The sequence below is a fragment of the Anser brachyrhynchus genome (genome assembly GCF_964034855.1).
Source record: "Anser brachyrhynchus genome assembly, chromosome: 1".
In the NCBI taxonomy this organism is placed as follows: domain Eukaryota; kingdom Metazoa; phylum Chordata; class Aves; order Anseriformes; family Anatidae; genus Anser; species Anser brachyrhynchus.
The window spans coordinates 31568793-31590884 of NC_137694.1; the positions used below are offsets into that span (position 1 = coordinate 31568793).

A 22092-nucleotide genomic window follows, 5' to 3' on the forward strand; every position below is an offset into this window, starting at 1 on the left:
GGGACATCTCCTAGGGAAATTAATTTCTCCCCTTCCAGTTGCATTTCCAGCAGCCCACGTTCTCCCAGCAGATGGCAGGAGACCCTCGTCTATCCGGCCAAGCTGCCTGCTAGGTGCAGCCCTGGCTGCTGTGTGCGTTTTGATGCAATATCTGATTCATGCAGTGCGCTTCCAGGGTGTGCGCGCCCCTTTGGGGCTATGGATTCCTCCTGTATGTTGCAGTTACGAAACTCCTATGCAGATTGACCTTACTTCGGAATATTCAAAAACAGAATATTCAAGAATATTCAAAGTCAGTAGCCTTTGATAAGGGCCCCGTGGGATGTTTGGGAACAGATGGTGACCATGTCCTTTCGGTGGAGGGAGGGTGCTCCACGCAGGCAGGTGGCAATGGGCTTGCCAGGTCGGTCTCTGCTGCGCCAAATTGCAAGGATGGTTTTGGGATGGAAGAGGTCCTGTTGCTAGGGACACTGCTGAGACCTTTGTGGAGGCTGAGGTCATCTTGCAGCTCTGGTCATGGTTCTGGAGGTCACCTGGAAGGGCTGCATCCAGCTCTGCACTGGGCAGGCCAGCTCATTAATGCAAATCAATTTCACCTTTAATGATTTAAACAACTCATTGAGTGCTAGGTCCAAACTCCTCTTCCTGTAGGGAGAGATCACATTATTTTTAGAAAGACCATTGGCTAAAAGGCAGATATTAGTTAGATATTTTAGTCTGCTGCTAGGATTTTAAGGCAAACAACCTTTCATCTGCTCCAGAGCCAATTATGTTAATGGTCTCAGATCTGAAAGCTGTGGCCGCGTGTCAGACACAGGCCTTTCACACAGAATATCTGTGTGCAGATGAGAGGGCTCACCTTACATACGCCTTGTGGGTGCTGCAGATGAAAGTAGAGCATTTTCTGTTGGCCTTGTGCTGCGATCTTTCAGTAAATATTAGTAACACATATACTTTAATGAATAGAAATTAAGTAGCAGGGAACCAAGTTACACTTCATATTGATAGTAGTTGATTCAAATTAAAAACAAAACAGGACAGTATACAGTGTGGCAAATAGGAAGGTTTTTAAGCCTTCTAAAAGGTGGTGTAGGAGTAGCAGAGTTTTAGGTTTGTGAGTGCTGGTATTTTTTATGGTAATATTTCAGATGATTATGCTTATCTGTTTTGTGTTATAGTGTAAAACAATAGTAATAGAAAGACACTACAACTGTTATGATACTATAGTATGGATAGAGCTTTTCTTGGTACATTATCTGCTGTGGAAGGTACCAAAAGTGCTAACATCAGGTCAAGGCTCATGTAAAAATATTTAATAATACAGATGTAGTCAAGTAGCTAGTTCAGCTCATATTTGTCTATCAATATAGAAGATGCTTATGCGAATAATTGAGCAGGCTTAAAGGAAGGTTGCTGTGTTTTCGGGTTCTGTAATATTTTTAGCAACGTGGTTTTAATCAGGACTGATGAGCTGGGGAGGGGGGGCCCTCTGTAGTACATGCTCATGTTATCTCCAGCTGAAAAAGGAAGAAATAGAGCACTGCCAGCTAAAGAAGCTGAATTAACTCTTCTTGTTTCCTTTCAGCCTAGCCTGCATTTGTAGCTGTGTTATTCAGCAGCACCTACATCGGCTCCTTTAGAAATTAATTTCACATTTGTCTAGGAAAAAAAATTAATCTGAGCTAGCCACTCTGTAGCAGACATCTACCTGTGCCTTTGAAGAGAATACTGTGAATGCCTCTTTCCACTTCTGTTTATTTTATTTTTTAATCCTTTGTAATGTTTCATCACTCAGCACTCCCTGATTCTGGTAGCACTGACATTTCTCCATAGCCTTCTCCAACTACCAAACCCAGAAGAATTAAGCGATTAAATTGGAGTGATAGCTGAGAGTGAGAACGATCTCTGCAGCCCTTTTTGCTTTCTCTCTGTATAGGTGAACATGTCAACAGCTGTCAGCAGTAATGCTTGTTCCTCCTGCAGCAACATGATGGATTAATATGTATACCAAAATATGTTAGAAATTGAAATAAAATATGCATTTTTTCATAATTTATCAGCATTATGATGGCACAAAAAAGCCAGTCTTATGAATAATACAGAGCTCTGCAGTGGGCATTATGTACTGTGGGTAATAAATGCAATGTCTCTCCTAGACTACCAGGAGAGTAGTAAAGCAGAATGCATTAGTTCTGCTTTGTGATAATAAATCATTTTAGTTTGTCAGAAGGCTCTGGCTAACTTTTACTCCTGAGGTATGAAAGAATGCCGTGCCATACGGCTCTGGATGGCTTCTGAAGTGTTTAGGTTGGCTCTGAATCTCCTGGGTAATGTTTTGAGTGAGCGATATGGTTAGATAACAAGTGGCAGTATTTCTCAGGTATCGAAGTTGTGATGCCTCCTGTTGTTTTATTGCCTAGAGTGGCTGACTTCGTCCTAATTGGAACTGCAGCTCCTCTGTGATGCTTTGTGTCTCTATTTGCAATATGGCTCCGTGTCTCTCTGAAGAGCTGAGTGGGAAAGCTGAGAGCGGCAGCCTGTTCTGCTGTTCAGGCCTCCTTCAGAGGGGGCAAAGAAATCAATTATACTTTTTTTTTTTTCATTTTACACACATAAGTGCTGTTTTAGGCAGTCTTTATGAAAGCTATCTCTCCCTAAGCTTCCTTACATATCAGCCCATCACTGCTGCAGACAGTCCAGACGATGGCAACACAGTGTAGGTAGAAGCAGGCCCGGGCTGATTATGCAAGACAAGAGGGAAAACTACTTGTGTAAACTTCACTAAAATATGCAACTTATCGCAAGTTCATTAATTTCAGTTTAATTTTCAGTGTTGTGGTGTTCTCAGGAAATACAGGGGAGTTTTTCTAACCCATACTTTCCTAATTTGCACAGTTCATTATTTAGATTAAAAAAGATGGATTCTTCCCACTTCCTAGCCAAGATTCAAAAACAGAAGGCATGGTGATTAACTCATTAAGTTTTCATCATAGGTGCAAAATATTCTACAATTTATATACAGGATGTTAAGAGGTATCACAAGTTAAACCACATCTATCTAAATAACTGAGTAATATCATGTGGAGTGTTACTGCAGCCTCACTTCTATTTTGTACACTTTCTACTTGAAGAAACATTAATTATTGACCTTTTTTGTATTTATGAAATTTTAATGGACTTTATTATCCCAAGTGATAAGAAGGCCAGTTCTGTATTTCTATTTATTGTAGGGGTTGATGGGAGGAACCTGAGACATCCCAAATGAAGTTCATGTTGTATAGGAGCAGACCACCAGATGGTTTAGATGCTCATTTCTCTTATGGGTACTCTCTGACCACAAGCTTCTTTCCCTTTTGACATCTTAGATGAGATGGAGCCAGCTCTTTCATCTCCAAACTTTACTGTGTTTTGGCAGTGCAGGGCTGGGTTTCCAGAACTGCCTGTTCTGTTTTGCCTTGTCCTTGGATGTGTCCTTTCACAGAATATGATTTTCTATTGCATAGTTTGCAGGGGAGACATTGGTACCAAGCCTACAGAATGGTTTTCTGACATCAGTAACAGTAATCACAGAAAATACAAGGCAGACATTCAGGACTAGTACATTAGCGAATTCCAGCGTTAAGCACCCTCTTTACCCCACTTGCATATCGTTAAGCACCTTTATGGTCAACTTGTGTCGTTTCTCAGGGGTGTTGACAAGTCACTTAGCCAGAGCTTTCAGAGACCTGTTTTTGTCTTGTACAGACGTGCCAGTGAAGCACGCAGCCAAAAAATTCTGTGCTGGCTGAAATGCCCGTTAGCTTCGGTCAGATGGATCTTCAAATTTGGCTGTAGCAATGAAGTGGGAAGTGTGATTTGTATGCAGTATTTCAAAGATATGATACAGGCTGCTGATGTGGTGCAATGCGCTGCCCATCGCACTGACTGGTATTGTCTTGTTTCTGGTACCGTCGCCTCATTCCTTTAGGGTCTAAATCCTGTTTTTCAGGTCAGTGCTCATTTTCTGCCCACTCAAGTCCTGTTTGTGACTGAGGCTTCCAGATGCAATAAATAAAAATATTTTTGAAGAACTGTATAGCATGGCCATAGTTAATTTGGGGCATTTCTCCATAATGCTGCCTTGTAGCCATTTCCTTGCTAACCTGCAAATGCTGGAGGTGACTGCTCAAGTCCCATATCATTGATTTTGTGATCCCTTCCTATCACACCCACATCACTCCATGCCCCTTGTTCAGCAGCCTTGTGCATTGCTCTTTTACAGAGCTATTGGTTACCCTCTCCCTCCACTTTCTATTTTAAAGCCCTGCTTATAAGGTCAGACATCCTGCTGGCAAAAATGTTTGCCCTGCTTAGAGGTGGATCCTGTCTCTCCCAAGCAGATGCTGATCCTCAAACGGTTGTAGAACCCAAAACCCTGTGGCCAACAGCAGTTCTACAGCCAAGTAATTATTGATCTGTCCTATCAGTGCCTGCCTTCTCACATCCTTTCTCCTCATCAGCAGGATTGAGTAGAACACCACCTGGACTCCCATGCCGTTGACTACTGCCCTCAGAGCTCTGTAGTCCCTTTTGATACTGTCCTGCTTTCCCCTGGCAGTATCATTTGAACCCACATGCAGTAAGAGCAGGGGTCAATAGTCAGAAAGCTGGACCAGCTTCGTCAGTGCTTCTGCAACAACCCCAATCCTCACCCCTTCAGAATTGCCTGAAGTTTCCCAGCGCTATCCCTATCCAAGCCCAATCTTTGATTCTCTGTCTTTGGATTCAGTGAAGATTAAGGAAGAACAGAGTGCCGTGGTGGCAGTGGCACCTGGTACCTGCATGGTAGTCATTATCATCTCAGGGGGACCCATTTAATTGTTCAGCCTTGTGTCTGGTGCCATATGGGCATCATCACTGATCAGTTGTCAATGGAGATAACAGAGAGCTTCTGTAGAAATGCAGGAATGGAGGGGAGCTCCCTGGGCCTACATGGAGACTCCATGACTCATTTTGCCTTGCTGACAATACCCAAGATGCTTCCCTCATCTGGGATGCATCTGTGTACTTGGCATGCTCCTCAATGCATGACCTGCATGACCAAGTGTGTAGGTGTAGCCTGGCTCTGTACTACATGAAGAAGAGCATCTTCCTATATTTTTTATTTTTATTTTTTCCTGTGGGTTGGTACAATTGAATGCACTGCTCTGTAAGCTGAAGTTTTCCCCCAGAAGACTTCGTGGCTCTTGAGTTAATCGTTTAGAACAATGGCTCTGCTTTGGAGAGCTCTGGATAATGTTATGAGTCTCATTTTTATGTAAGCTGATCTTTAAACCTTCTAGCTTCAAATAATTCACTGTATTTTACTCTGAAATTGGTAATAGAAAATGCTGTGTACTTTAAAGAACAGCAATATTTTTTTAAAAAGATTCTTTTGCAAATTGAAGTCTTAATGTCATTACTTTACATTGTGACTAATGGTCTTTTTCTTGTTTAGAAGTTAAATAATAATAAGCAGTTCCATTAGTGCATTTAACAAACAGCAGTATACTTTGTCTTATAGACAAGCAAACGATTTATTTATTTGTAAAAGCAGTGGTGTGCTGTAACCATTACTTTGCCTTTTGCCCTTTTCAATTTTGGCAGTGTCTTACTCATGCATTTTCCCAATTTACAACATAGTTACTGTCTCTTCACCAGAGTCTTATATTGCAATTTTATTTGATTTATTTTTTTTAGGAGCTATGTACCTAAAATCAAGTTCTTAGTCTTAAATGTTCAGTATGATTTCCAGAGGAATAACTGATGAAGTTAATGAAATGTCCGTCTTACCTGTTAAAGGGAAACGAGCAATGTGCAGAACCAGCTTTCTTAGTTCTTGGTGTGTGGACCTTCCTCTGAAAGTAAAGGGAAGCTGGTGAACAGAAAAATTAAGAAGCATAGCAAAAATTAGTGATTATAATAGATTACCCTCTACTTGGGGAAAATATCCATGAAACCTCAAGGCCCTGAGCTATCTTATATTTTGATTTATCCTCAGTTCAAGAATGAATGTGCCAATTTCCTCACTTCTGGAAATTTTATTTTGTTAAAAAACAAACAAACAAAAAGCTGGTTGTAAGAGGTGCCGGGGCCAAGCCTCTCTCACTGCCGTGAAACAGCCTGGTGTGCTCAGTCCAGTGTGCGAAGGCGCTTGGTGGCAGAGGCAGGACATCTGATGGCAATGTTGAGGTTGTAGGTACACCTGCTGGTCCACTGCACAATCGTAACATCACTGGGGTGGCTTTGAAGAGTTAATTTCCTTACTTAAAAACTTATGCCACAACATTTTGCTTGAAAGTTTCTGACTTTCCTTTTAGGAATAGCTGTTAATGTTTTCTGGATAGTTAACACATCTTAAAGTCTTTGGTTATGGTTGTGGACTTATGGTGAAACAAGAATTGATCTTTTAAATCAGTCTGACTTTATCATAACACATCACAAACTGTAAGAAATGCTTCATCCCTGCTAGAAAGTTGCTTTGGGAGTTAACAGGAGAATGTGACACAGAATATTTGATCTAATAGCAGAATGTGCTTTCAACAAAATGTGATGTAGATTGTGTTCTTTGATCTCATTTGTCCTCTTCTTAAAACTAATTTCTAGAGTGTTTCAGCCTGCCTGTTCATTTTGTGAGTCATACAGAGTAATGCAGCCAGTAAAACAAGTTTTAATGCTGAAAATTGAAACTGCAGAGCATTATCGCATACAAACAGCTTTATCACAGACAAAGCTATTCTTGTAGGTGTTCTGTAAAGCTGTTTTATGTAGAATAAAACACCTGGAATTTTCAGATCAGAGTTTGAAGAATTTGGCAGGCAGACACATTTGGTTTTTCCCTACATCTTTATGCCATTTCAGCTTGCCTTTGTCAGACCATAAATACCCCACTTGCTGGGTTTAGTCTTCACAATAAAATGCAATGCAAGAGGAAAGAATAAGCGCAAATGAAAACAGGGTCTTTCTGTGTCTCTCTGGGACATCAAATACATTTGCTGTCACTGATGAGATTTTTGATTCCAGGAACTGTATTGATGCATTAACCTGAAGAAGAAATGACACTTCCTCCTATTTAAGAATATCATAATCTCAGAATAAGTGCTGCCTGGTGGAAAGTTGAGGAGGGATTCAAAGTCAGCCATCCAGCCAAATACGTTAGGCTTTCATGAATATATGCTCTGATGTAAATTAAAGGAATACCTAAAAATGGTAGACACTGAAGGTTTCTGTTTATGCTTTTCTTGTCTTAAAGGAAGAGTTCTCAGGCAAAGGGGACTGGAGACAAGGAGCTAGGCTAGACTGAGAAGTGAAAGAGAAGAACTGGTTTAAGATGAGGAAGAAATAAGAACAGGTGCAGATATACAAAGGCAATAAGTAGTGAGAAATAAGATGAACTGAGCAGGACACAAAGCATACGGGACGAGAGACCTGGGCTGAGCTCTGTTACCTGTGGAGCAGGTGCCTGCTCCTGCTTGGTGTTGCACAAAAGATGTTGACAGGTTCATGCACACTGGTTTAGGTGCAGGATCCATAGTCCATGAGACACCAACTCTTCACAGTAAATATTGCTTTAGGGGAAAGTAAAACAGAAGAAGAGAAAAGGGAAGGTGGCCAACTGGACAGAAAAGTAACAGGTTCCCTAAATACGCATCTTCTTCTTTCTCCACTGACATCAATGAAGGTGGAGATCATAACTTCAGTGTGAAAAAAAAAAAAAAGGATGCTTTTACCCTACTACTTAATATTTTTCACCAGGACGTGCCTAAACTTCCTATTAGTTGTTTCTGTTTGACTTTATTAGTATGGGTTGGAGTGCACTTATCAAGAGCAGGTGTTTTACAGTGGCTAATTGCTAAGCTACTGTGCACATATATTACAGAATAATATTTATTGAATGTTTAAATGACTGCTAGCTACGTGTAATGCACTACCTTTTTGATTTTTCTCTAATATAAACGAAATCTACAAAAACAGGAGGTAAGGAAGGGGTGGTGGAGATGGAATGCAAAGGTGATTCTTCTGGCTGGCAGTCACTGCCCTTGAGAACCTGCTGTAACAGCAGTACTGGGGGCTGCAAGTGCCAGGCCATGACAGTAACAGTCTGAGTGCAACACCATAACAAAACCAAGGGAAAAAAGGCCCTTAACAGTACGCTGTTCAATAACAGTGGATAATTTTGACTTTTTCAGAGGTTAACAGCAATTCAAAACAGCCTAAACTTTTTGACTCTAATCAGAAGATTTCTATTAGCAGCTCTATACCTGCTCATCACAGCTGGATTTGGGTTCTCCATTTGCCCTTGGCCTCTATGGCCTGACGCCGCAAGCAGAGCTGTATCCCCCATGATGCAGGGTGGTCTGACATCTTGCCCCAACACTGCCCTATCTGGATTTTTTGAGGTAAAAATGCTTCCTATCTTCCTCACTGTGATGTGGCGGCACTGTCAGGGCACCCTCCCTTGCAGGGGTTATAGAAGAATTTTTTCTCCACACGTCTGGAATGTGCTCAGAGAAGAGCAATGAAGCTGGTGAAGGGACTAGAAAATGAGACTTTTGAAGAGTGACAGAGGGAATTAGGGTTGTTTAGCCTGGAGCAGAGGAGGCTGAGGAGAGACCTCACCTCTCCCTACAACTACCTGAGAGAAGTTTGCAGCACAGAGGCTGTCAGCCTCTTTTCTCAGGTGACAAGTGACGGAATGCAAGAAAATGGTCTCAAGTTGCACCAGGGCAGGTTTAGATCAGATACTAGGAAGAATTTCTTCATGGAGAAGGGTGGCCATGTATTGGAACAGGGAAGTGGTAGAGTCACTGTCCCCAGAGGCATGTAGAAGATGTGCGGATGTGGTTCCTAGGGACATGGTTTAATGATAGAGTTGATAGTGTTAGGTTGATGATTGGACTTAATGATCTTGAAGTTTTTTTTCCAGCCTGTATGATTCTATGGCTATAATGTAGTAAATACTATTTAAATTGATTTCAGAGTAACGTTGTGAAAATGAGTCTATTTATACATACATTATTTTAATGGTTTCAGAGTTGTTTTAGAGCGTAACAACAATGGTGAATATAGAACTTGAATGCTACAAAATCTGCCACGCAATTTACCTTTTTTTTTCCTCGGCTTAAATATAAACATGGGCTCTGACAATGACAAAGCTCTGCTTCTGACTTGTTGTTGTTTATTTTCCTTTGGTCAAAACTGTTTGTTTTATGACTTTTTCTTCCAAATTTTTTGCTTAATATTTCCATGTAAATTACTTGTTGTATTTGCATAAAGAAAAGTATCTACACCTGTAGAACACAAATGTAGAAGCATGCAGCGCAATGTGTCACATCAGTGTTTTTTCATAAACACTTGCTTTGCACTGGAGTAAACAGTGAAAGAAATTACATGAGTAAAAGAAATATTTCCTAATCCCTCTAAATTTCTTAATCTTCAACAGGAGTTTGGGAAAGATTCTGTATAGCAACATAAAATCAGAGATAAACTTTTTAAACTGTTAAGTATTCTATGGACTCTCTAATTACTCATGTGGTTGCAAGACTGCATTTGGGGCTATTCTTTCAATGGCAATTGCAAATAACTATTTAGAGGTTTAACCTCTTTCATGTGCAAATATACCAATATACTAATACTTAAACACTTAGTCTCTTTCATGTGCAAGCTAATTAATAGCAACCGATGAGTGGTGATGGTGATGCAGAAAAATGGCTCTACCAGATCCAAGGTAATTCTTGAAATTCTTGATTTTTATGATATTTTGATCTTTGATTTTTATGGTGTTTTGGATCCAAACTCTGAATATGAACAACAGACAAAAGTCTTTGAAAATGTCTTATTCACTATGCTGTTAGTTTACCACCTCCTTCTTTTCTCACTACTGTACCCAGAATATTTATGATGGTGAGTGAATTAAATCATTATATAACTGGAGTATGTATTTTTGGATTTTGGTCTTAAGTGTCTTGCAGTACCTTTCTGACTGATAGTTGAAAAAGATGGCTCTACAAGGAAAATAATATTATAGTCAGTTTTGACTGAGTTTTCTTGATTTTCTGGGAAAAAAAACAGCATCCTTATATTCTCTCTGCTGTAATTGTTTCTTAGCATGTTGGTTAATGGTTTGTGTAAAGAGTCATTAATTGTCCCCAGTCCTCATTCCAAATACAGGAGTTAAAAACCTCTGTTCTTCCGTCTCTTTTGGTAAAGCTATTTTTAAATTTTTAAGAATTATTTCAAGATGTGTATATGTATCATATCACAAAAAGAGCTTACACTGCAGCTTTGTAATTTCTGCAGCCAGTTATGTTGTTCTTTTTTTCTTCTTGTTTCTGACTTCCCTATGTTATCCTACTCTGAATTCTCCAAACATCTACAGCACTAACACAAAAATAACAGCTAGTATTGCCTATATGCTGGGTGTCACAGGAGTTTTTCATGGAGCTGAACATTATATGAGACCATTAATGATGGAGCACTATTGCCTAAGAATGTTTTGGTTTGATAATAGAACTGTCTCTGGCTTTTTAAAAAAAAAAAGTGTTCTGAGCTTTTAAATTTATGTACAAAAATACATAAGCAACTCTGTGTCCAAGGTTTCATTCCATGTAGTTGACACAGCATAGAGATTTGGAAATGAAAGACCGTGACATATCACTTAACTATTGCTTATATTAGAGAAATGCACTACTCTATAAAATGCCTTTTCACTTAGGGACTTTAATGCATTTTATATTCTTGTGTGACAGCAGATTTCATACCATGGTGCTTACTGTAGCTGTAGGAACCGTTCATTCTAAATCATCTAAATCTCCAACATTGTTGTAGGCTGCTAAAAGGCTTCAACTGGCTCTTCTGTTTAAACTTCTCTGTCATATTATCCAACCCATTCTTCCGTTAGGATCTCATTTGTGCCCTCATGGTTTTGCAGTATCTGCCAGGTACGCAGATGTTGAAGCTGGACTCAAAATAGCAGGAATTCAAGTTTGGAGAAGTAATTCTATAATGAAAATCTCTTCTAACAGTGCTCAGCATGGATAGAAAGCCTTCATTCAGTGGATTTATTAATAATGTCCACGTGACCAACATGGATGTGTTTGTGCTTAGCTTGGTCCAGCCTAGCAATTCAAATGGGTCAGTTTTGCAAGGTAACCAGAATCTTAACTGCACACCTCCTCTGTGAAGGCATGGGGCATGTTCTTTGTCTTGATAGGTCTTAGAAGAAGCTCTGCACACCCAGCTTCCAGCTCCAGAGGGCTAAACCAGGTAACTACGTAGATGATTTCTGGGAATGTAACAAATAAAAAAAAAAAAAGTGCGTAATTTTGAAGGCCATGGTCTCCTGCCTTTTTTTTCTTTTTTCTTTTTTTTTTTTTAAACTATGCTTATTAGCAAAATTTATCTAATTATATGTTGTGTTGGATTTGAAACTCAGCCATGCATAAGGTCAGCAGTTTATTGTGTAAGACCATTTAGGAGCTCTTATTTATTGATATCTTGCATAATTTATATTTTCCATCTCTAGATAGTAATAATACAATGTAATAATACTGGTTTCTGGATGGGGAAGCTGCACAGAACAATGGGTTGATATTATGTTAGTAAGTGTATTGAAAGGATGTGTATCTTCCTTTAATCGTTGAGCTCTTTGTTGTGACCCATAGCTGACCTCTTTAAGAACAATTTCCTTTTCATATACATACAGTTAGCTGGTCTAATACCTTTCTTCGGTAATTATGCTGCATGTAGGCAGTGTCCATGCCAGGAAGATCAATGAACCATGACATGACCTGTTTCACTGTTTTCCAGAAACAGCAATTATTTTCTAGTGATGTTTTACAATTGATATGGTTTTGTAACTGGAATAGGGGCTCTTTAAAAACAAAACAACAAAAAACAACCCAGAAAAAAACAAACAAAACCAATCCAACAACAACAACAAAAACACTATTATATACATGATTACATGCAACATTTGCCCTGGGGAAAATGCTAGTAAGTTTCTAGTTTTTATGGTGATTATTATGATTTCTTTGAAAAGATTCCACAGAAAGATTGCTTTAGCTAGGTGCCGTAGTAAGAATGTGGAGGGGAAAAAGAAAGAAAAAAGTATTCACATGGGCCAATGCTTAACCTGAGAAGATATCTTCTGAAATATCTGTGATTTCCTAGCTAGTGAACATTCAAATGGCTAGACTGAATTATTTTACATCTCAGATATTTTGCCGTATCTTGTCATCCATATTAGTAGTCCCATTGATTTGATTTTGTGGCAATTGATGCCATTTTGAAGTGTTGTTTCTTGCTAAACTTCCGTGACCATTTCTAGAAAGCTTCAAAGACTGTTTTGTCTGGAGAAGATATTTTCATTAAAAATGGTGAGAGCTGAGTGGTATAGATTGCCAGGCACAGTCCACCTTTCTTTGTTCTGAAGAAACAAAAGCGTGGCTGAAACTTTTAGTATGTTGAAGTTCATGAAAGATTACATTTTATTAGGAATATGCCATTAAGTGTTGGTTTCCTGCTTACCCATGAAGTAGGTAAATCTTGAAAACATTTCTTCCCCTCCTATCTCTGATGGAAAGAGGAAATTCAAAAGAAAGTGGCAGTTGTGACATTTCCTCTTCTGAAGCCTCCTGTCAAAGCTGGGAGAGAAAAGCACTCTCATCTGCATTAGCATCCCACTTGAACAAAGATTTGTCTTGCTCATTCATGTCTGCTACTTCAGCATTAGTATTTCTGTAGATCAGGCAAACAGTGATGACAAAGCCACAAAAGGAAGAAGGAAAAAAAGAAAACAAAAAAAACCACTGCAACCACCAGCAAAAGCCACCAGTGCCATAGCTCAGATTGTTACTATTCGCATTTCTTTGTGGGCATTGCAGCATGAACAGGGTACTACATACCTGAACACCTCCCATTTGTTGACATGTTTGTAATTTGTCCTCTCATTGTTTTTTGTTTTCCACGTGTTCATTTGTGTTCAGTGTATAGTCACAATTTGTGATAAAGTATGAGGAATGCCATTTTTTTTATACTCTCCCTGGTCTTCCACAGCCAGATGATGTGGCCAGTTTTTGTGTTCATGTGGTTCCTGGCCGTTATCAGGAAACATGAACTCAGTGTGCAGAATGGTGAAAACTGCTCAACTCACTGTCAAAACAGCCAACCAAATTTCCTCCTTTCTCCCCATGGTCCAAGAGGCAATCCATTAATAGTATTAAAATGCAGGCACTTGAGGGTGCTGAACATGGGTGTACAGTGGTGGATCTGGACTAATTTATTTAAATAGGTAAAAAATTGTATGGAGACGAAGCCTTCCTTAAAATGGAACACTTCACTTCATATTTGGAGAAGTTTGTTTTTCTGTCTACTCCAGTTTACTCTGAAAATTGGTCCCTGGATGTACTGAGAAATCATTAAGCTGAAGGCACATAATTATGTACGCTTTCAGTTTTACTGATATTGACATTAGACAGATAAAACTGACACTTTTCTTTTTCCCTTTGCGTGCTGCTAGTTGCGGAGATGTACATTTTCACTTTTGTGTATAATGCAAATTGTTGGACCTGGAATTCACAACTAACCTAAAGGAAGTTGCTCATTTCTCCTGACAAGTGGGATCTATTTGCAGCTCAGTTGTCCTGTGGGGCCAAACTTATTTTCATAAAGTGAAAAATAGTGCAGCTTCTGTTCTTGCATTCTTCTGTTCTTTATACTCTTATTTCAATTTATTTCTTAGTGTAAAGGAGTTCCTTATTAGTGGTTTTAATAATAATGCAGTTTTAATACTATACTATTAAAATATTATGTATCATCCCAGATCAAACCAAAATATGAACATCTTCCAAATTTTGCCCTTGTTTTTTTTAACTGAACTTAAAACTGCACAATCAAGTCATAGCTTTTGGTTGAATCATTGTAACTTTACATATGGAACAATGTTATTACTCTGTTACAATCTCTTTACAAAATATTAAAATAATCAGTGTAATAAGTGAAAGTGAAAAGAGTGTAGTAGAAAAGGGCAATTATTCTCTTCTGTGAATTTTTTCACAGTGTGTATCTGACCTTGTGGATTAACCTATGTCTTCACTTTGTAAATTCTGTCTGATACCCTAGAACAAAGAATGCCAATGAGTATTGGTTGCTTGAAGGAAAATGTCTCAGGATCACAACAGCATTCTGAAGATAGAGTGAAAGGCTTGTCACCTAAACATCAGCTTGATTGACACTGTTTTGTGTGTCACTTTACTTGCATATGCCGCCTGCATTTCTCCAGTTGTGATCACAGTTCAATCTGAAATTTAGAAGTTACTCAAGTCCATGGAAAGGTTGGATACCCTTTCTCTGGAATGAAACTCTAGTTTGTTGTAAACTCAGATTTGTTGAAAATATGCTCTTTTAAGGCTAGGATTAATATTTAAACGTTCTGCTTTGTACATCTGGGATGTACATGTGGGATATTCAAATATTATAAAGCCACTGCATTGCAGAGAATGATTAAATTTACTTGTATAATTATTCCTTCATATCTTAGTTAATGAATTACCTGTATCACTCCTGCTAGTACACTTACAGGAAAACCTTAATTTCTTACTCGGGGCTTGTTTTCTATGTCATTGATGCTGTTTGCCTATTTTTTTTTTCTTATTACTGTCTTTTAGTATTCTCTGCTAAGACAACAGATAGCTGATTGCTGTTTTTGTCAAGTCTCAAGTTCTGATCTCCTCTTGCTGTGGAATGAAAGCTTTCAAACGCTGTATTGATTAAAGCAACTGAAGCTTGAATTGAGTCCAACTTTTGCTAATATCCTGCCAAGTACTTAACCAAGTCAATCTAGAGATTGCTTGATAAGTCAAATTGTATTCTTGAGAATGTGTGGGACTGAAAGTTCATTTCTTTTTGGCTATTATGGTACACAAAGCAAAATCAAAAATCTTTACTATATCCAGATTATCTTTTGGGGGGATTACCAAGTATACTCTTATGCTGGATCAGGTGAAGTCATATTTTGGGTTTAATAAGAAAAAAAAAAAAAGTGAAAATGTCATTTGCACTGTAAGTTCACTTAAGTATATATGTGAGTATGGCAGAGAACTCAAACACCTGGACTTTAAGCTCATGAACTGTCCATCTGTTGAATTATATGCTCATTTTTAAGCTTTATATTTAACTCTTTATGAAGATAATGTTGCTTGATATTGACCTTGGAATGTAATTTTGTAATATTATGGGGCATATTTAAAATAAAAATCTAAAATTTACAAATCTAAAATTTACCTATCCACTTATATTACTAATGCGATTTATGGGACAGTAGAACTGCATAGGTTCACTTTGAGTAATCATATTTAAAATGTCCTGAATAATTCTAGCACATGAAATTGTATGACAAAACCTCTTCAAAACATTGAAAGGGAATGAGCTGCACACATAAACTATAGTATATTTTTCCTTCTTTAGGAAGGGACGTCAGGGGTTTTTGGTATGACCTCTGTTTCAGAATACAAAGTGCTTGGTCTAGCTGATTGAAGCATGTGGATGCTGGGGTCTGCTTGCTTTAAGAAAAAAAAAAAGTGAAGGCAGGGCCCAGCTGAGAGGCTTGTGATGAACAGCCATTGCTTTCTGTACTGTAATCTCTCCTGTGAAAGTCAGCATGACTTCAAATCTGAAAAGCTAGCCCCAAAATAATAATGATATGGCTTGCAAAGAGAGGCAGCTGAAGACAGGAAGAGAGGCAGGCTGTGTGGATGAAAACTTTCCCAATCTTACGTACAGGTTTGACACGTTTTTCATGGGGAAAAGAAAATAAACCTCAAATGCAAAAGCTCCAGAGAATTACCCCTAAAAATCACCTTTTAAATTATGCTTCATCGTATGCCACTGAAGGTAACAATCAGCTAGAGGTTCATTGATTTATTGTCCAATTTCAACTAAGTCACAAAATAGGGGGATATTGTGGCAGCTGTCATAAATGCATGAAGTCCTTTCCCTCAGTTCTTTGTTCTTCAGTATGTACCAATATTCCATTTTAAAATCATCATGATGGGGAAAATCCCTCTCCCCCGTCCCTGTAAAGGATGTTCCTCTGGCAGGTAAGCTCTCTTCTTGTGTGACTAGTGCCAGGTCCGTCTTCTGAGCTGTTTGTTCAGAGTACATTTTTATTCATCATAGAATAGATTAACACCTTAATGTTTGATTATCAACATATTTATTGTTTTAAAACAAGACTTTAACATAGACACTTTCATCTGAGGAAAATAAGCAATGTAATGCACTAACATTTTGCAATAAGCCTTCATGTACATTTTAGAGAAGAGTTCTTTCTGGAAGTTTCAATCTGATATCCATGAAATGAAGGGTTTTTGCTCAAGTGTAAGGTGAATAGGGAAATGCTGCAAGTTTCATTTAATTTCCTTGCCAACTTTATATTTACTTGCTGTTGAAGGATTTTTGTATATTTTCTTTGATTCTGCAGTCAAATCTATTCATTAATTCTTAATGCAGACCAAACCCACAATTTACTATCTTCCAGCTAGATTTAAAAAGTTGCCACTGCCTTCTGGTATGCTCCTGCGCCTGAGCTGTGACCCTTTGCAGCTAAAATGGAATACTGAATTGGTGGTAATTCAAAGATGGATGTACAAATGTGACCTCTATTATCTAGCTTGTTTGAAGTTTTTACTGTCTTTCAGGGGAATTTAAAAAAAAAAAAAGAGGTATTGTGGGCTTGGGATTAAGGTGAAGGTAACACATATACAAATGAAAGCTCAGTCTGAGAGGAGGCGTAGATAGATGACACTATTCCTACTTTTGTGAGATACTAGAACAAGGAAGTCCAGAAGAAGCCTCAAGAGTTTCCCTTGTTTAGACCTCTGCTCTGAGACAAGGTAGAGTATATCACTGTCTTTGAGAGATAATAACCAATCTGGAAAAATGTCAGAAATGAGATTTTCCCAATGTTACTGGAGACAAAACTATTGTAAAGACTTTTTACTTTGCTGTGGTGTGGGTTTTTTTGTTTGTTTGTTTTTCCACCCCTCCGACCCTCTCACAGATTGCAGATTAAGCAGATTGTAATTTGTCCTATGGTCAGAGAACAGAAAACTATCGTCACCTGTCTAACAATTTCACTATTTCAGCTATTATTGTCTCTCTTTTTTTCCTGGTAAAATGCTATCACCTCAGGCTTTTTGCACTTTTTTTTTTTTTTTTTGGTGCTAGCCTGTTGTTCCTCATATATCTCTGTGAATGGTTTGTCCAGTTTATCAAGGTAGTTCTGATTTTTAATGCTACCATTAAAATTGCATTGAATAGTCAACATACTGACATCTGTTGTATTTGTACACACATACAAAATGTGTATTGTATACACATACAATCTAATCCATCATCCAAAACATTACTGAAAACAGCAGATTTTTTGGGACTTTAAACAAATCCTTCCAGACCTCCTTGATATCTCTTCTCAGCTTAATGGAGAACAACTGGTAACTATCCTTTAAATTGTGCAAGCAACTTATACTAATTCAATCTTAACTATATTTTGCTGTTCTGCTTCTGAGAATATCATGTGTGACAGCATCAAGAGCTTTAGAGGTAATATAGCCTGACTTCACTACTGCCTGTCCCTTATCCACTAGACCAGTTGGTCTGTCAGAGAAGGAAATTAGATTGGTCTGACTGATTTCTTCTTGGAAAATCCATGCTGTCTGTTCCTTATCACATTATTATCCTTAAGGTCTTTAAAAATTGATTGTTTAATAATTTGTTTCAGTATCTTTCCAGTTATTGAAAGTAGACTGACTGCTTTTCACTCCTTTCCGATTGCTTTTTCCAGCTGCAAGGATGGGTGCTGTTTGCCCTCCTGTCTCACATTTTGTCATTCTCCATAAATTCCATGAATTTCAGTTACTACTTTAAATGCTGTACAGTGACCTTCACCAGGCCTGGCCAACCTAGAACAGCTAACATACTAACATTCTTTAACTTAAACAAAAGCAAACAAACAAAAACCACAAAAACATTCTATTATGGTCTTAAAAATGTTATATTGAAGATGCTTTATTTGGATGCACTGAGAAATGCTAGTGAGATAAAACTGAATTTGAATCAAACTTGCAAACAAGTTTAAGTTCTGTTGAGCCAGGGTACCTTTTGCATAGCTTCATGAACTGAATGAAGGCATTTTTGTTTTGAACTATGTTTAAAATAAGATTCCTTTAGAGTCTCTAAAGCAACCAGCATCTAGGCTAGAGCACTCAAGGTAAACACAGACTAATCTCCAGAGATGCCAATTTATCTCTAGTCTAGTTGTGAAGCCTTAGATGAGTATGTTGCTTACCTAGGCACGTAAATGATAAAGGTTAGTCTGGAGGAATGAAATAAGCACAGTGAATGAAGCCACTGTTTTGGGGATGAAGACAATCCAGTTGTTTGGATCTTGGCTGAGCCATGCCCCTTGCACTCAGGACCGGAAATGGCTCTGGTTTTGTTTCTCTGGTCCGGATATAGCCAGTGAAATTGAGGCCTACATCCCTCTTGGTTTTAAGCATCCCTTTGTTGATGCACTTATGTAAATGCTACCCATTGTCACAACTTTTACATCTAGATAAGTACATTTTGTAATATAAATTGTACTATCATTGTACAACTTGGCTGGTCTGCTGTGTAAAGTAACTGTATAAAAATCTTAACTTCTATAATGTGCTAATAAGATGGAGCGTGGTCAATTACTAATTACTAGCTGTATTATTATTGTAAAGTAATATGAAGAAGGGTAGTACACTGAAGAATGTTTATTACATTGGGTTTCTCCGTGGAAAATCAGTTTACAATTTACTGTTCAATGAGAAGAAAGAAAATGGCAGCGGTGGAAAAAGTGGCATTGGCAATATTTAATGTAGCACAAAAAGATTAGTGGTCAGTGAAACATCTTTGTAACTCCTTTTAAGGGTATATGTTCAGTCTTTACTAGGCCTTCTAGACTTACAGCAAAGCGTTGAGCTGGAAGGAACTGTTGCTCCATTCGAAACAGCTATCTGCAGTGTGTAAGTACATTATAACTGCATTGATAGTTCCATTATCACAGTGTGACTCTATCAGGCTCAGTAAGGTTGCTAAGTAATCAGTCAATTGCTGATCTTTCTTAAGAAGCAGAGTTCTGAGAATAAAAGGAATGCTGTGTGGCAGAGTATTGCTTTTGGTGTTTATTTCCAGTGGTGGAACTTATTTTAGTAAAATACTGGCATGTTTTATTCAGAGATAGAAGTGCATGGTGAATCCACACGTATAATACTGATGTTTTAGTGTGAAGCTCTGCCATACTGAATACTGCTAATGTACAAGGTCACTTTGACTTGCAAAAGAAAAATGGATAAGAAGAAAATAGAGATGCAAATCTGATGGGCATGAGAAAAAGATACGTATCACATTTGAAACAGGTCATCTGGAGCAATAAACTGCTATTTTCAAAACTGATACCCTTACAGATATAATGATGGTTCAGAAAATAGCTGCCATATCAGACGAGTCAGATTGCCTATTACAGCAACAGCTAGATCACCTTTACAATTGCCTGTTGCAAAGTGTCATTAAAAAGATTAGCTGAATCACTGGACAATCTGAACACTGATACCAACATGTGAAAAATACAGTCTAGAGACATTTTACTTCCCCTGCTACTACCTTCATGCATACTTCTGGCATTTATGTTTTCTGACATTTGCTGTTTGGAAGCTTGCCTTTCAGATCTGTCTGGTAGATCTTAATTTCAGAAATTTTTAATAGAAATTCTAAAGCTTTGTTTTGTGAAGAACTTCATCATTTAATCTTAAAGCAGCAGAAATACATGCTAAATCTACTAGGCCTACTCCTGCTACCTTACTTCTAGTTTAAATATCTGCACAAGCACAGTGTAGCCTGAAAAACCTTGCCAAGTATCAGAGAAAAGGATTAGAAAATGAAAATGAAATAATTGACAAAGAAAAATCTTAGAGGGATATTAATTAGAATATTGGATATTCTGACTGAGAGAACATCTTTAAAATAATAACTTATCATTTGGTTAGATACAGTCTCCTGGGAAATCTGAAGCTGTTTGCTAGCAGACTACTTATGGAACAAGAGAATGCAGGGGATGAAGATTTCAGTGGGTTTGCCCTGCTCTGGAGCCAACTCATTCCAATGTCTGTCCAGGCTGTAGTAACACCTGTTCATATTTAGAAGATATTTGCATCGAGTATTCACCAAGTGGCATTTGATCATCCTTGTTTCTCTCTACAGTGAGTAAGCAGAGAGGGACTCCCTTAGGAAATTTGTCAGAGCAGAAAAATTTAGCTCCTTCCCATTTACTTTTTTGGGAGTATCAGGAGGCTCATCCTCTAAAAGCAAAATTGTTGAGACGTGTTCCTTCCCCATTAGAGCAGTGAGTGCTTGGTGTCATTTAGGTCTGAGTGAAAGTGAAGCTGTATTCTTTGTCATTTCAGAAGGAATGGTTCTTCCTTGAGTGGGTTATGAAAGTAGTTTTTTTTGGGGGGGGATGGACCCGTTTTTCTGTGTTTCTGTGACATTTGAGTATGGGCTCTAGGGACAGAACTGTTCAAATCCAAATTCAGATTTTGGATTCAGAACTGTAATATTGTCACAACTGGTAACACAGTTGTGAGAGGTTTTGGTGCATCTTCATAAAGACACAGATGTGTGAACAACTTTGCCTTTCCTTTTCTGACTACCCATAGCCTTTTCATAACCCTGTTCCTATATCTTCATGAGGAAAATTGCAGAAGGTATGGCTGTGGGATACTGAGAAGTTTAAGGTATGGTGTAACCTGATGTACACAATGTGTACAAAGAAGTTCCTGGGGAATCCAAGGTACATCTGAGTCTTGAGTGGCTTCCCAAGAAAATGAATATGTGTAGTAAATATACTCATTGGAGTGGATGACATCTGCATCTGTGCATTTAGTAACTCTAACTGTGCATACTATACCATATGCATGAATTTAGATGGAGAACACTGAAGTAATAAAAGCCAATTGTATGATTCCTTCAATTGTGTCTGCAAGGGTATATACAGGGCCTCATATTTTTAGACAAACACCAAATTAATTATAGTTCTAAAGTAAAAGCAAAGCGTGTAGAAAATTTACTATATTTTTGTCCTTTTTTTTAAAAAAAAAACACATTGGTATGCAGCATTGACAGTATTAGCTTTTGTTTACACTTGAGGACTAAGTTGATTGCATGTATCTACTTTTAATATAGCTGCACAGTAGTGTTAACTCCTTTTTTTTAAAAAAAATGAAATTAGAAATTGTTGCTGAAATCTGTAAAGATAAATGCTGCAATATGGTATAATTTCAGGGGAGGTGGGCATAATGATCAACCTTTAAATGTCATTAAGAGTTGGGCAGAAATATGCATATCAGACAACGTTGTTATTGCTATATAAAATATGGCTGAGATACTGAATTGTATTTCATGTGTACAAACGGTTAAATACCATGCAGTTAAGGTCATTTGACTGTTGTATACTAAGTGCCTGTAAACTAAGGAAGAGTGCAGATCATTTGCATCCTCTATTTTATTTGTGTCTCTGGTTAGAATCAAGTTGTGCATGTGTGAAAAAATGGCTTGGGGGGGGAGGGTTAGTGTCACTTTAAATTCATTAATAAATAATGATGCAGTGATATTTTATAAATAATCATTCCTAGTAAATTTTCAGTACAGTATAGGGGAAATGCATAATCAAGAGTATTATTTTTTAAGCAAGAGGTTGAGCAGTCCCACTTATAACGTCTTAAAGATTTGTTGTTCTAAGATTTTCTGTAGCAGATGCTGTAAGTTCTAATAGTTTACAGCCATATGGTAAAGAAGTGAACAAAATGTACTACAACTTTATTTTCACGTTCAGCAGCTGTCTCATGGTGTTTTAATATCAAATATGCCTCAAACCTAGAAGAGGTGTTTTCCCTCATTATTGCTCATAGTAAAAATATCCACTCAATGTCAATACTCACCCCTTTTGGACTCTAATATTCTATATGTAAATATGTATATATTTCCCCACAG

General features: G+C 38.0%; 1 protein-coding gene across 1 annotated transcript in view; it reads left to right on the forward strand.

Moving 5' to 3' along the window:
• PDZRN4 (PDZ domain containing ring finger 4) overlaps positions 1-22092 on the forward strand; it is a 244228-nt gene that overhangs the window by 67403 nt on the left and 154733 nt on the right.